The 14,767-nt window shown below is 47.4% G+C and overlaps 1 protein-coding gene and 1 long non-coding RNA gene across 9 annotated transcripts in view; one reads left to right on the top strand and one right to left on the bottom strand.

The window, feature by feature from the left end:
* Positions 1–14,767, top strand: part of LOC129714503 (uncharacterized) — an 85,077-nt gene that overhangs the window by 6,097 nt on the left and 64,213 nt on the right. Inside the window, exon 2 of the long non-coding RNA XR_008726357.1 lies at positions 8,724–8,846. This is a non-coding gene — a long non-coding RNA (uncharacterized LOC129714503). The remainder of the gene's footprint in view (positions 1–8,723; positions 8,847–14,767) is intronic.
* Positions 1–14,767, bottom strand: part of nfixb (nuclear factor I/Xb) — a 465,085-nt gene that overhangs the window by 411,403 nt on the left and 38,915 nt on the right. The window lies entirely within an intron of this gene.

Raw genomic sequence — 14,767 nt, 5'->3', positions numbered from 1 at the left:
AGCTACATTTATCTGCACTAACCCCATATCACAGTCAGACACCCTGGAAAACCAACATGCCCATGATAACTCGATCAGTTTAGTTTAGTTTATTGTCACGTGTACCGAGGTACAGTGAAAAGCTTTTTGTTGCGTGCTAACCAGTCAGCGGAAAGACAATACTTGATTACAATGGAGCCGTCCACAGTGTACAGATGATACTTGATAAAGGGAATAATGTTTAGTGCAAGGTAAAGTCCAGTAAAGTCCAATTAAAGATAGTCCAAAGGTCTCCAATGAGGTAGATAGTAGTTCAGGACCGCTCTCTGGTTGTGGTGGGATGGTTCAGTTGCCTGATAACAGCTGGGAAGAAACTGTCCCTGAATCTGGAGGTGTGCGTTTTCACACCTGTACCTCTATCCCGATGGGAGAGGGGAGAAGAGGGGGTGAGACTGGTCCTTGATGATGCTGCTGGCCTTGCCGAGGCAGCCTGAGGAGTAGATGGAGTCAATGGAAGGGGGGTTGGTTTGTGTGTGATGGTCTGGGCTGCGTCCACAATTCTCTGCAATTTCTCGTGGTCTTGGATGGAGCTGTTCCCGAACCGTGCTGGGATGCACCCGGATAAAATGCTTTCTCCGGCACAGATTGTGTGTGATTTATCTACTGACCAGAAATCTATTGATCTCACTTCTGATGGCAATTGAAGGCTGGGCCTCTGGGCTGGAGAACTGATGGGGCATGAGGCATCAGTTTGAAGTGGCCCACCCTTATTCAGAGAAGGTCACATATTGTTTTCGATTCCCCAGTAGATGTAACACAGTTCTACTCTCCAGCCTCTTGGGCCTGCGAAGAATCTCAGAGTTTTTGATGGCATTGACCAATGTTGGTGACAAACTGAAGGGTCACTGCTGTTACCCCTCTCCAGCTGAGCACCAAGGGGTGTGTTGCCCTTTGTGTTAAGTTTAGTTTAGCTTAATTTTGTTTTGTTTAGATATCCAGCGCGGAAACAGGCTCTTCGGCCTACCGAGGCCTTTCCCCGCACACTAACACTATCCTACACACACTAGGGACAATTTTTCATTGATAGCAAGCCCATTCTAAGAATAAGGGGTAAGCCATTTAGAACGGAGACGAGGAAACACTTTTTCTCACAGAGAGTGCTAAGTCAAATGCTGAGAGAATGGAGCAGCTGGGCTTATGCACTCTGGAGTTTCGAAGGATGAGAGGATATCTCATTGAAACATATAAGATTGTTAAGGGTTTGGAAACGCTAGAGGCAGGACACATGTTCCCGATGTTGGGGGTGTCCAGAACCAGGGGCCACAGTTTAAGAATAAAGAGTAAGCCATTTAGAACGGAGACGAGGAAACACTTTTTCCACACAGAGAGTTGTGAGTCTGTGGAATTCTCTGCCTCAGAGGGCAGTGGAGGCAGGTTCTCTGGATGCTATCAAGAGAGAGGTAAATAGGGCTCTTAAAGATAGCGGAGTCAGGAGGATATGGGGAGAAGGCAGGAACGGAATACTGATTAGGGATGATCAGCCATGATCACATTGAATGGCGGTGCTGGCTCGAAGGGCCAAATGGCCTACTCCGGCACCTATTGTCTATTATCTATTGTCTATAATTTACAAACCTGTACGTCTTTTCTGTGGGAGGAAACCGAAGATCTCGGCAGGAAACCCACGCAGGTCACAGGGAGAATGTACAGACTCCGTACAGACAAGAGATTCAAGAAACAAGAGATTCAAGAGACAATTATTGTCACATGCACCAACTGGTACAGTGAAATTTGGGCTCACCATATGAATAAAAAAGAACACAACACACGATAGACTTTAACATAAGCATCCCCAAACAGCGGAATCAATGTTTCCCACTGTGAGGGAAGGCACCAAAGTTCAGTCATCTTACTCTGTGTTAGAAACATAGAAACATAGAAATTAGGTGCAGGAATAGGCCATTCAGCCCTTCGAGCCTGCACCGCCATTCATTATGATCATGGCTGATCATCCAACTCAGTATCCCGTACCTGCCTTCTCTCCATACCACCTGATCCCCTTAGCCACAAGGGCCACATCTAACTCCCTCTTAAATATAGCCAATGAACTGGCCTCGACTACCCTCTGTGGCAGAGAGTTCCAGAGATTCACCACTCTCTGTGTGAAAAAAAGTTCTTCTCATCCCGGTTTTAAAGGATTTCCCCCTCATCCTTAAGCTGTGACCCCTTGTCCTGGACTTCCCCAACATCGGGAGCAATCTTCCTGCATCTAGCCTGTCCAACCCCTTAAGAATTTTGTAAGTTTCTATAAGATCCCCTCTCAATCGCCTAAATTCTAGAGAGTATAAACCAAGTCTATCCAGTCTTTCTTCATAAGACAGTCCTGACATCCCATATGGGGGATACAGCCATTTATGATAACGGCCAGAGTCAGGATCGAACCCGGGTCTCTGGCGCTGAAAGGCCGTAACACTACCACCTCGCCACCATGACTGGGGCTTATTTCCCATCAACACTCTCTCCATCCACACTTCCCTCTGCTGCACATCCTAAAATGGCGTCGGAAGCATGTTTTAGATCTCCAAACATCCATCTTGGTAGCTAACCACCAAGACTGGAGTATTGGAGTATATGGGAGTACTTGTAGCAATGTGACTAGTTTTAGGCCTGATATCTGAGGATGGATGTCCTGGCTCTGGAGAGGGCCCAGAGGTGGTTTACAAGAATGATCCCAGCAATGGGTGGGTTAATCTTTGATTGACGGCACTGGGCCTGTACTCGCTGGAGGTTAGAAGGATGAGGGGGTCCCTCATTGAAACTTACTGAATAGTGAAAGGCCTGGATAGGGTGGATGTGGAGAGGATGTTTCCACTGGTGGGAGAGTCTAGGATCAGAGGACACAGCCTCAGAATAAAAGGGCATACATTTAGGAAGGAGATGAGGAGGAATTTCTTTAGTCGGAGGGTGGTGAATCTGTGGAATTCTTTGCCACGGAAGGCTGTGGAGGCCAAGTCAGTGGATATTTTTAAGGTGGAGCTTAACAGATTCTTGATTAGTGCGGGTGTCAGGGGTTATGGGGAGAAGGCAGGAGAAGTTAGGAGGGAGAGATAGATCAGCCATGATTGAATGGTGGAGTAGTATAGACTAGATGGGAAACGAATGGTCAGGAGTATTCGGCTATCAGCCTGCATGCCATTCTTATGACATGGCTGATCATCCAACTCATTATCCCGTACCTGCCTTCTCTCCATACCCCCTGATCCCCTTAGCCACAAGGGCCACATCTAACTCCCTCTTAAATATAGCCAATGAACTGGCCTCAACTACCCTCTGTGGCAGAGAGTTCCAGAGATTCACCACTCTCTGTGTGAAAAAAGTTCTTCTCATCTCGGTTTTAAAGGATTTCCCCCTTATCCTTAAGCTGTGACCCCTTGAATCTCTGGAACTCTCTGCATCAGCCTGTCCAACCCCTTAAGAATTTTGTAAGGCCAGTTCATTGGCTAAATAGAGAGTATTCTATCCAGAGGGGAGTTAAGATGTGGTCCTCTGGTGAACCTGCACTCCCTCTATGGCTGAGGGGACCAAAACTGTACGTATGGAGAGAAGGCAGTAGAACCTCCCTGCTCCTATACTCAAATCCTTTGGCTATGAATGCTAACATACCATTTGCTTTCTTTACTGCCTGCTTTCAATGACTGGTGTACCATGACACCCAGGCCTCGCTGCATCTCCCCCTTCCCCTCCCAGCCACCATTTAGATAATAGTCTGCCTTCCCGTTTTTGCCCCCAAAATGGATAACCTCAGTTTTATCCCATTTACTGCATTGATGGGCCGAATGGTCAATTTCTGCTATCACTTATGAACTTATGACTGCCGAGATCAATTGATTCCTTCAGTCTGGACCTCCCCAACATCCCCAGTTTTAACCATTTAATTATTTAATGCCCTTTCGTCACGTATTTCCTCCCTCTCCCCTTTTTCGGCCACGAAGCCCATCAACTCTGCTCCACCATTCGATTACAGCTGATCTATCTCTCCCTCTCAACCCCTGTCCTCCTGCCTCCACCCCATAATCTTTGACGCCCTTAAGCCCCTGTCCCACTTAGGAAACCCGAGCGGAAACCTCTGGAGATTTTGCGCCCCACCCAAGGTTTCCGTGCGGTTCCCGGAGGTTGCAGGTGGTTGCCGGAGGTTGCGGGTAGTGGAAGCAGGTAGGGAGACTGACAAAAAACCTCTGGGAACCGCACGGAAACCTTGGGTGGGGGGCAAAGTCTCCAGAGGTTTCCATTCAGGTTTCCTAAGTGGGACGGGGGCATTACTAACCAAGAACCTATCAATCTCCGCTTTAAAAACACCAATGATTTGGCCTCCACCGCCGTCTGTGGCAATGAATTCCACAGATTCACCTCCCCTCTGACTGAAGAAACTCCTCCTTATCTCCATTCTAAAGGTGCACCCTTTTATCCTGAGGCCGTGTCCTCTGGTTCTAGACTCTCCTTTTCCTGCTTATCTGTCTGTCGATCTCAGTTTCTCCCTCCAACTATCTATCTGTCATATTCTTTCTTTCTCTCTCTCTCTCTCGTTCTCTCCCTCTCCCTCTAAGACTCCCTTAAATCTTAAGCCCTGCCTAAGAGCTAGCCTGGATTTCTCCAGATGTGAGCGGGGATAATATTCTTGACAGAGTGCCATTGAGATTTTTTCCACATTAGGGCTTTAATAGGAAACGGCTGAGGAGTTTCCCAGAATTTCTTTCTGCAGACAGAAAAAATCCTCTTCCCATGTTTCCACGGGGAGGGAGACAAATGGGCCTTGGGGTCAGACTATCGAGTTCATCGGGCATCAAAACACTTCCCTCATTCATTTCGACACGTTGGAATCTCTCCACCTTCACTCGGCTGGGAGGTTCGCGTGTCGGAGGGTGCTTTGCACGATTAGAACTCTTTAACTTGCTCAGGGATCAGGTTTCTCTGCCCCCTATTGTAACAACTTGTTAGGCTGTTGATTAAAAGGCTTAGCACCCCCCCCGTCAAAAACGCAAGGGACTTTCACACAACACCATAGGCAGTATTAATAATACAACTCCAGTGCCATGAAACCCTGTGAACTCCAATGCAATCTGCAACATCAGTTATCGAGGAACATTCTTATACCCCTGTCCCACATAGGAAACCTGAACGCAAACCTCTGGAGACTTTGAGCCCCACCCAAGATTTCCGTGTGGTTCCCGGAGGTTGCAGGTGGTGGAAGCAGGTAGGGAGACTGACAAAAACCTCCGGGAACCGCACGGAAACCTTGGGTGGGGCGCAAAGTCTCCAGAGGTTTCCGTTCAGGTTTCCTAAGTGGGACAGGGGCATTACTTTATAGGGGAAGTTTCGCTTCGAGACCCATCTTCTGATGACAAAACGTCACCCATCCCTTCCCTCCAGACATACTACCTGCCCCGCTAAGTTACTCCAGCATTTTGTGTCTTTCGTCGGGGTAAACCAGCACCTGCAGTTGCTTCCTACACGTTAGAATTTGATAGGTTAAACGGGACTGGAAAAGGGAATCGACCCAAAATATCACCCGTTCCTTCTCTCCAGAGATGCTGCCTGTCCCGCTGAGTTATAACCATATAACCATATAACAATTACAGCACGGAAACAGGCCATCTCAGCCCTTCTAGGCCGTGCCGAACACTTATTCTCCCCAAGTCCCATCTACCTGCACTCAGACCATAACCCTCCATTCCTTTCCCGTACATATAACTATCCAATTTATTTTTAAATGATAAAATCGAACCTGCCTCCACCACTTCCACTGGAAGCTCATTCCACACAGCCACCACTCTCTGAGTAAAGAAGTTCCCCCTCATGTTACCCCTAAACTTCTGTCCCTTAATTCTCAAGTCATGTCCTCTTGTTTGAATCTTCCCTACTCTCAGTGGGAAAAACTTATCCACGTCAACTCTGTCTATCCCTCTCATCATTTTAAAGACCTCTATCAAGTCCCCCCTTAACCTTCTGCGCTCCAAAGAATAAAGACCTAACTTGTTCAAACTTTCTCTGTAACTTAGTTGCAACATTCTAATAAATCTCCTCTGTACTCTCTCTATTTTGTTGACATCCTTCCTATGATGACTCCAGTATGTTGTGTCTATCTGGTGTAAGCCAGCACCTGCAGTTCCTTCCTGCATTTTATAATGCTATAGATTCACTGCACCATGTACCAATGATGGCGGCCAAGCCAAGCGGTTCTATGCTTGCTGGTCCCAGAAGTGAGTCTGCAAACTCCCATCACACGCACTCCACACTTTCACACCCCTACTCCCACAGCAACATCTCTTATTCTACTATCATTAATCGGACCCCATGTTGCACTTAAACAATGGGGTTTCCCCGGGGGCTCCCCCAATCCAAAGACGTACAGGTTTGTAAGTCAGTGGGTGGCACGGTGGCACAGCGGTAGAGTTGCTGCCTCACAGCGCCAGAGCCCCGGGTTCGATCCCGACTATGGGTGCTGTCTGTACGGAGTTTGTATGTTCTCCACATGGGGAGACCAGAACCAGGGGCCACACACTTTAAGAATAAGGAGTAAGCCATTTAGAACGGAGACGAGGAAACACTTTTTCTCACAGAGAGTGGTGAGTCTGTGGAATTCCATGCCTCAGGTGGCGGTGGAGGCAGGTTCTCTGGATGCTCTCAAGAGAGAGCTGGATAGGGCACTTAAAAATAGCGGAGTCAGGGGATATGGGGAGAAGGCAGGAACGGGGTACTGATTGGGGATGATCAGCCATGATCACATTGAATGGCGGTGCTGGCTCGAAGGGCCGAATGGCCTACTCCTGCGTCCAGTGAATTGTCCTTAGTGTGTGGGATAGTATTAGTGTACGGGGTGTTTGCTGGTCGGTGTGGACTCGGTGGGCTGAATGGGTCTGTTTCCACACTGTATCTCTAAACTAAACTAAACTAAACTAAACTAAACTAAACTAAACTAAACTAAACTAAACTAAACTAAACTAAACATCATTCCCTTCATCCTGTATCTGTACACTGTGGACGGCTCGATTGTAATCTTGTATTGTCTTTCCGCTGACTGGTTAGGACTCAGCAAAAAAGCTTTTCACTGTACCTCGATACACGTGACAATATACAGAAGGAAACTCTCCCTCTCTCTGCAGCTGAGGCCACTAGTTGCATAAGTCAAGCTTCCTAATTCTGCTTATCTGTATGGCCCCCTTGCAAAAGGTATTGATTTCCCCATCGCTGAATTGTTTTTGCATGCACAGTGACTTTGCACTTCCAGCTGGAGGGAGGGGTTTTACCCGGGATTAAAGCTTTTCCATTCATGAAATGGCGGTGCTGGTTCGATGGGCCGAATGGCCTACTCCTGCACCTATTGTCTATTGTCTATTGAAAAGACATAGGATACTGGCTTCGCACTTCCAGCAGGTTCTCTGCAAAGTCACCCAGCATGATGCACTGCCAATTCCCCCCCCTACAATGGGGACCCCCACTCTAGATGTGTAGGAAGAAACTGCGGATAGATACAAAATGCTGGAGTAACTCAGCGGGACAGGCAGTATCTCTGGAGAGAAGGAATGGGTGACGTTTCGGGTCGAGACCCTTCTTCAGACTGAGTCAGGGGAGAGGGAAAGGAGAGATACAATAGACAATAGATAATAGACAATAGGTGCAGGAGTAGGCCATTCGGCCCTTCGAGCCAGCACTGCCATTCAATGTGATCATGGATGATCATCCCCAATCAGTACCCCGTTCTTGCCTTCTCCCCATATCCCCTGACTCCGCTATCTGACTCTCTCTTGAAAGCACCCAGAGAACCGGCCTCCACCGCCCTCTGAGGCAGTGATATAGATGGTGACGCAGAGAGATATAGAACAAGTGGATGAAAGATATGCAATGATGATAAAGGAAACAGGCCATTGTTAGTTGTGGGCTAGGTGGGAATGAGATGCTGGTGCAACTTAGGTGAGGGAGGGATGGAGAGAGATGGAATGGAGGAGTTACTTGAAGTTAGTAAACTGCAGATGCTGGTTTACATGGAAGATAATCACAAAATGTTGGAGTAACTCAACGGGCCAGGAAGCATCTCTGGAGAGAAGGAATACGGTATGGTACGTGATTTGTTACATGTACTGAGGTAGAATGAGAAACATTGTTATATACGGTTCAGTACAAGTATCACTATTCTTGCTATTGAGGGAGCCCAGCGTAGGTTTACAAGGTTAATTCCTGGGATGGCGGGACTGTCATATGCTGAGAGAATGGAGCAGCTGGGCTTGTACACTCTGGAGTTTAGAAGGATGAGACGGGATCTCATTGAAACATATAAGATTGTTAAGGGCTTGGACACGCTAGAGGCAGGAAACATGTTCCCGATGTTGGGGGAGTCCAGAACCAGGGGCCACACAGTTTAAGAATAAGGAGTAAGCCATTTAGAACGGAGACGGGGAAACACTTTTTCTCCCAGAGAGTGGTGAGTCTGTGGAATTCTCTGCCTCAGAGGGCGGTGGAGGCCGGTTCTCTGGATGCTTTCAAGAGAGAGCTAGATTGGGCTCTTAAAAATAGGGATATGGGGAAAAGGCAGGAATGGGGTACTGATTGGGGGATGATCAGCCATGATCACATTGAATGGCAGTGCTGGCTCGAAGGGCCGAATGGCCTACTCCTGCACCTATTGTCTATTGTCTATTGTCTACCATCGGCCCAGAGTTTAATTCTGTTTTCCCCCCCGACAACCACAGGTAGAGACACTGCCTCGCACCTTGGGCAACCCAGGTTCGATCCTGACGTGGACGTGCTGTCGGCGTGGAGTTTGCACGTTCACCCAGTGACCCGGTTTACTCCCACACTCCAAGGATGTGCAGGTTGGTTGGTTCATTATCCACTGTACATTGGTCTGGGAATAATGGGGTGGCAGAATCTAGGGGGGAGTAAATGGGAATGTGGGGAAACTAACAAAAGGCAAGAATAAGCCTTGTGTAATAATGAGCGGTTGGCGTGGTCTGTTTGGATACAATACCCATTCCTGTGCTGTATCTCTCTGTAAGTGGTGCAGTGGTAGAGTTGCTGCCTCACAGCACCAGAGACCCGGGTTCCATCCAGACTACGGGTGCTGTCTGTACAGAATTTGTACCTTCTCCCTGTGAAGCATGTGGGTTTTCCTCGGGTGCTCTGGTTTCCTCCCACACTCCAAAGACGTGCAGGTTTGCGGGGAATGGAATATGGGGAGAAAGCAGGAATGGGGTACAGATTTCGAATGGTCAGCCATGGTCATATTGAATGTCTCGAAGGGCCGAATGGCCTACTCCTACACCTATTTCTTCGATGTAGGTTAATTGGATTTAGTAAAAAAAATTGTAACAGTGTGTGTGCAGGATAGTGTCAGTGTACCGGGGCGATCACTGGTCAGCATGGGCATGTTTCCGTGCTGTATCTCTAAACTAAACTAAACTAAACTAAACTAAACTAAAACTAAACTAAACCAAACTATGCAGATTATATCCCAGTAGTTTGGATCCTTTAATTTCCTGTAAAGGATTATTAAAGGATCTAAACTAAACTAAACTAAACTAAAACTAAACTAAACTAAACTAAACTAAACTAAACTAAACTAAACTAAACTAAACTAAACTAAAACTAAAAAACTAAACTAAACTAAACTAAACTAAACTAACTAACTAAATAAAACTAAACTAAACTAAACTAAACTAAACTAAACTGAACTAAACTAAACTGTAACTGATGCACTGTCAAATTTTTGGTCTGCCAGCTACAGCTATTGTTTAAAAAGGAACTGCAGATGCTGGTTCACACCAAAGATAGACAAAAAATGCTGGAGTAACTCAGTTGGGACAGGTAGCATGTTTCGGGTCGAGACACTTTAAGGGCCTCGACCCGAAACGTCACCCATCCCTTCTCTCCAGAGATGCTGCCTGTCCCACTGAGTTACTCCAGCATTTATTATCCACCTTCAATTTAAACCAGCATCTGCAGTTTTTCCCCACACATTTTGTTAGCTACAAGTATTGTTGGACTTAGACCAGGACAAGGGGTCACAGCTTAAGGATAAGGGGGAAATCCTTTAAAACCGAGATGAGGAGAACTTTTTTCACACAGAGAGTGGTGAATCTCTGGAACTCTCTGCCACAGAGGGTAGTTGAGGCCAGTTCATTGGCTATATTTAAGAGGGAGTTAGATGTGGCCCTTGTGGCTAAAGGGATCAGAGGGTATGGAGAGAAGGCAGGTACGGGATACTGAGTTGGATGATCAGCCATGATCATATTAAATGGCGGTGCAGGCTCGAAGGGCCGAATGGCCTACTCCTGCACCTAATTTCTATGTTTCTATGTTTCTAGAGAATCACACAACCATGTTACTGGGGAGAAGTTAGAGCCATTGAACAGGACACATTTGGTTAACATAAATAATGAAGATAGACACAAAGAGCTGGAGTAACTCAGCGGGACAGGCAGCAGCTCTGGAGAGAAGGGATAGGTGACGTTTCGGGTCGAGACCCTTCTTCAGACTGAGAGTCGGGGGAAGGGAAACGAGAGATATAGACGATGATGTAGAGAGATATAGAACAAATGAATGAAAGATATGCAAAAAAACTAACGATGATAAACCAGCATCTGCAGTCCCTTCCTAACACAAATAATGGAAGGTAGACAAAAATGCTGGAGAAACTCAGCGGGTGGAGCAGCATCTATGGAGTGAAGGAAATAGGCAACGTTTCGGACCGAAATGCGGGAAATTGGAGGAACAGCACCTCATATTCCGCTTGGGGAGCCTGCATCCTGGTGGCATGAACATTGAATTCCCACAATTCTGTTGACCCTTGCAGTCTCCTCCCCTTCCCACCTCAGCCCTCGGGCTCCTCCTCCTCCTTTTTCCTTTCTTCTCCCCCGCCCCCCCATCAGTCTGAAAAAAAAAACTCCCTCCTAACACAAATAAAGGTCAGGGATAAGGGAAACAAGACGATATTATTATCCCTAACCAGTCTGAAGAAGGGTCTCCACCAGAAACGTCACCCATTCCTTCTCTCCAGAGATGCTGCCTGTCCCGCTGAGTTACTCCAGCTTTTTGTGTCTATCTTCAGTTTAAACCAGCATCTGCAGTTCCTTCCTACACAAACTAAATAATCGTTGGCAGGATAAGTATTCAGAGGATCATTTGTGTTCTTCATATTTTATTCTTTATTTAGGTCGGAAAATGTTTAAAACAGATGTTTTTGGTAATCCATTTTATGATCAGCAGACAGGGGTAGTACTGGGCCTGGGCTTTGGAGAGTTTAATAGTTGTGAGATAAAGCCACTAAGTCAAGTATCTTCACCACAACAGGCCGGGTGTAAATCTAGCAGTCTCACACCCACAGTACCGACACCAGCATTCTTCACCATTCAGACCAAAGTACTCCACAGTAACTGAAGTAGATAATTGAACAAACCAGCATTGATTCTTTGCAGCCAATTCTTCCTTTTATTTACATAAATGAATACATATTCTCCCGTGCTCCCGCAACTAGCCATCCCAAAATCCCAGGCTGCATAGAAGGGTACGGAGATTTTATCCGTGTGCAGTTTAATGACTGTGATGTGATGGGGCCATCGTGGGGAGAGCATGTTCAAATATCCCCTCTCTCATCCAGCTCCATCACAAGTTCACGAGTGATTGGAGTAGGCCATTCGGCCCATCGAGTCTACTCCGCCATTCAACCATGGCTGATCTCTGCCTCCTAATCCCATTTTCCTGCCTTCTCCCCATAACCCTTGACACCCATTCTAATAAAAAATTGTCTTCCTCTGTCTTAGAAATATCGACTAACTTGGCCTCCACAGCCCTCTGTGGCAATAAGTTCCACAGAGTCATACCCCTGTCCCACTTAGGAAGCCTGAACGGAAACCTCCGGAGACTTTGCGCCCCACCCAAGGTTTCCGTGCGGTTCCGGGAGGTTGCAGGTGGTTGCTGGAGGTTGCAGGTAGTGGAAGCAGGTAGGGAGACTGACAAAAACCTCCGGGAACCGCACGGAAACCTTGGGTGGGGCGCAAAGTCTCCAGAGGTTTCCGTTCAGGTTTCCTAAGTGGGACAGGGGCATAACTACCCTCTGACTAAAGAAGTTCCTCCTCACCTCCTTTCTAAAAGAGCGCCCTTTAATTCTGAGGCTGTATCCTAGACTCTCCCACCAGTGGAAACATCCTCTCCACATCCACTCTATCCAAGCCTTTCACTAGTCTGTAAGAATCAATGAGGTCCCCTCTCAACCTTCTAAACTCCAGTGAGTACAGGCCCAGTGCCGTCAAACGTTCATCATATGCTAACCCACTCATTCCTGGGATCATTCTTGTAAACCTCCTCTGGACCCACTCCAGAGCCAGCACATCCTTCCTCAGATATGGGGCCAAATCTGCTCACAGTTCTCCAAATGCGGCCTGACCAGCGCCTTGTAGAGCCTCAGCATTACATCTCTGTATTTGTATTCTGGTCCTCTTGATATAAATGCTGGCATTGAATTTACTTCAGACTAATGTGTGTCGGAAGGAACTGCAGATGCTGGTTTTACAACGAAGGTGGACACAAAATGCTGGAGTAACTCAGCGGGACAGGCAAAATCTCAGGATAAAATGAATGGGTGACGTTTTGGATCGAGGCCCCTTTTTGATTCTGAGAGTCAGGGGAGAGGGAGACACAGAGATATGGAAGGATAAGGTGTGAAAACACCAGATCAAAGGGGACGATGATCAAGATAATGTAGAATGGTACATTGTTAGCTGAAGTGAAGGTGACAATGAGGAATGCAATCAGTGGTATATTGTGCTGGGACAGAATTGGTGGTATGGTTCCACTGCCTTGCGATGCCTGCTTGGTTTAGCCAAGTTTAGAGATACAGCGCGGAAACTGGCCGTTCAGCCCACCGAGTCTACACATTAGTTCAGTTTAGTCCAGGGTGGCACGGTGGCGCAGTGGTAGAGTTGCTGCCTTACAGCACTTGCAGCGCCAGAGACCCAGGTTCGATCCCGACTACAGGTGCTGTCTCCCTGGTTTTCTCCTCCCACACACTCCAAAGACGTACAGGTTTGCAGGTTAATTGGCTTGGTATAAATGTAACTTGTCCCTCTTATAGAAACTTACAAAATTCTTAAGGGGTTGGACAGGCTAGATGCAGGAAGATTATTCCCGATGTTGGGGAAGTCCAGGACTAGGGGTCACAGTTTAAGGATAAGGGGGAAGTCTTTTAGGACCGAGATGAGAAAATCATTTTTTACACAGAGAGTGGTGAATCTGTGGAATTCTCTGCCACAGAAAGTAGTTGAGGCCACAGTTCATTGGCTATATTTAAGAGGGAGTTAGATGTGGCTCTTATGGCTAAAGGGATCAGGGGGTATGGAGAGAAGGCAGGGATGGGATACTGAGTTGGATGATCAGCCATGATCATATTGAATGGCGGTGGTGCAGGCTCGAAGGGCCGAATGGCCTACTCCTGCACCTATTTTCTGTTTCTATGTTTCTATGTTGTGTGTGTCAGATAGTGTTAAGGCCCTGTCCCACTTAGGAAACCTGAACGGAAACCTCTGGAGACTTTGCGCCCCACCCAAGGTTTCCGTGCGGTTCCCGGAGGTTTTTGTCAGTCTCCCTACCTGCTTCCACTACCTGCAACTTCCGGCAACCACCTGCAACCTCTGGGAACCGCACGGAAACCTTGGGTGGGGCGCAAAGTCTCCAGAGGTTTCCGTTCAGGTTTCCTAAGTGGGACAGGGGCATAAATGTGTGGGGTGATCGCTGGTCGGCGCGGGCTCAGTGGGCTGAAGGGCCTGTTTCCGTGCTGTTTCTCTAAACTAAACTATCCTACACATACTATGGACAATTTTGAAACATGAATAGGCACTGTTTCAGGTCGGGATATTTAATTTAAAAAAGACACAAAGTGCTGGAGTAACTTAGCAGGCCAGACAGCATCATAGATTAGTGATACAGTGTGGAAACAGGCCCTCCAGCCTATCGTATCCATGCCGACCAGCACTGATTGAATCCTATACCCTAGGGACAATTTTACAGAGGCCAACTCAGTCTGAAGAATGCTGGAAAACATTCACCAGACAAAAATGCTGGAGAAACTCAGCGGGTGCAGCAGCATCTATGGAGCGAAGGAAATAGGCAACGTTTCGGCCCGAAACCCTTCCGGGTTTCGACCCGAAACTTTGCCTATTTCCTTTGGATTTCGTCCCGAAACGTTGCCTATTTCCTTCGCTCCATAGATGCTGCTGCACCCGCTGAGTTTCTCCAGCATTTTTGTCCACCTTCGATTTTCCAGCATCTGCAGTTCCTTCTTAAACTACAAACCTGCACGTCTTTGGAGCGTGTGGGAGGAAAGCAAAGATCTCTCAGAGAAAACCCACGCAGGTCACGGGGAGAACGTACAAACTCTGTACAGACAGCGCCCATAGTCGGGATCGAACTCGAGTCTCCAGCGCTGTGAGGCAGTGGTTGTACCGCTGCAGTGAGTCCGTCTCTGAAGCACATAGGACAGCAGGATTACTGCTGCCTTGTGGATCAGGGGCTTTTGTGCTTGATCTTCCAACACCCATTTCCAAATTCAAGGCAATGTTGAAGTTCATCACCCTCACTGAGTCACACACGCCTTGCGAGACGTGGGAAATGGGCCATCTTTTCCATGGCCTCACCATGGACCTTTTACTGCCAGGAGGAAGTGTTGTACGGTGGGGGGTGGGTTGGCAAAGGACCCTCAACATGAGAATGCTGAGTTTAAGCAGCATCTACCCATATGCCT

The sequence above is a fragment of the Leucoraja erinacea genome, chromosome 39, assembly GCF_028641065.1.
Source record: "Leucoraja erinacea ecotype New England chromosome 39, Leri_hhj_1, whole genome shotgun sequence".
Classification (NCBI taxonomy): Eukaryota; Metazoa; Chordata; class Chondrichthyes; order Rajiformes; family Rajidae; genus Leucoraja; species Leucoraja erinaceus.
Note: the sequence above shows the minus strand (reverse complement) of the source record. Positions and strands in the feature narration are given on the sequence as shown.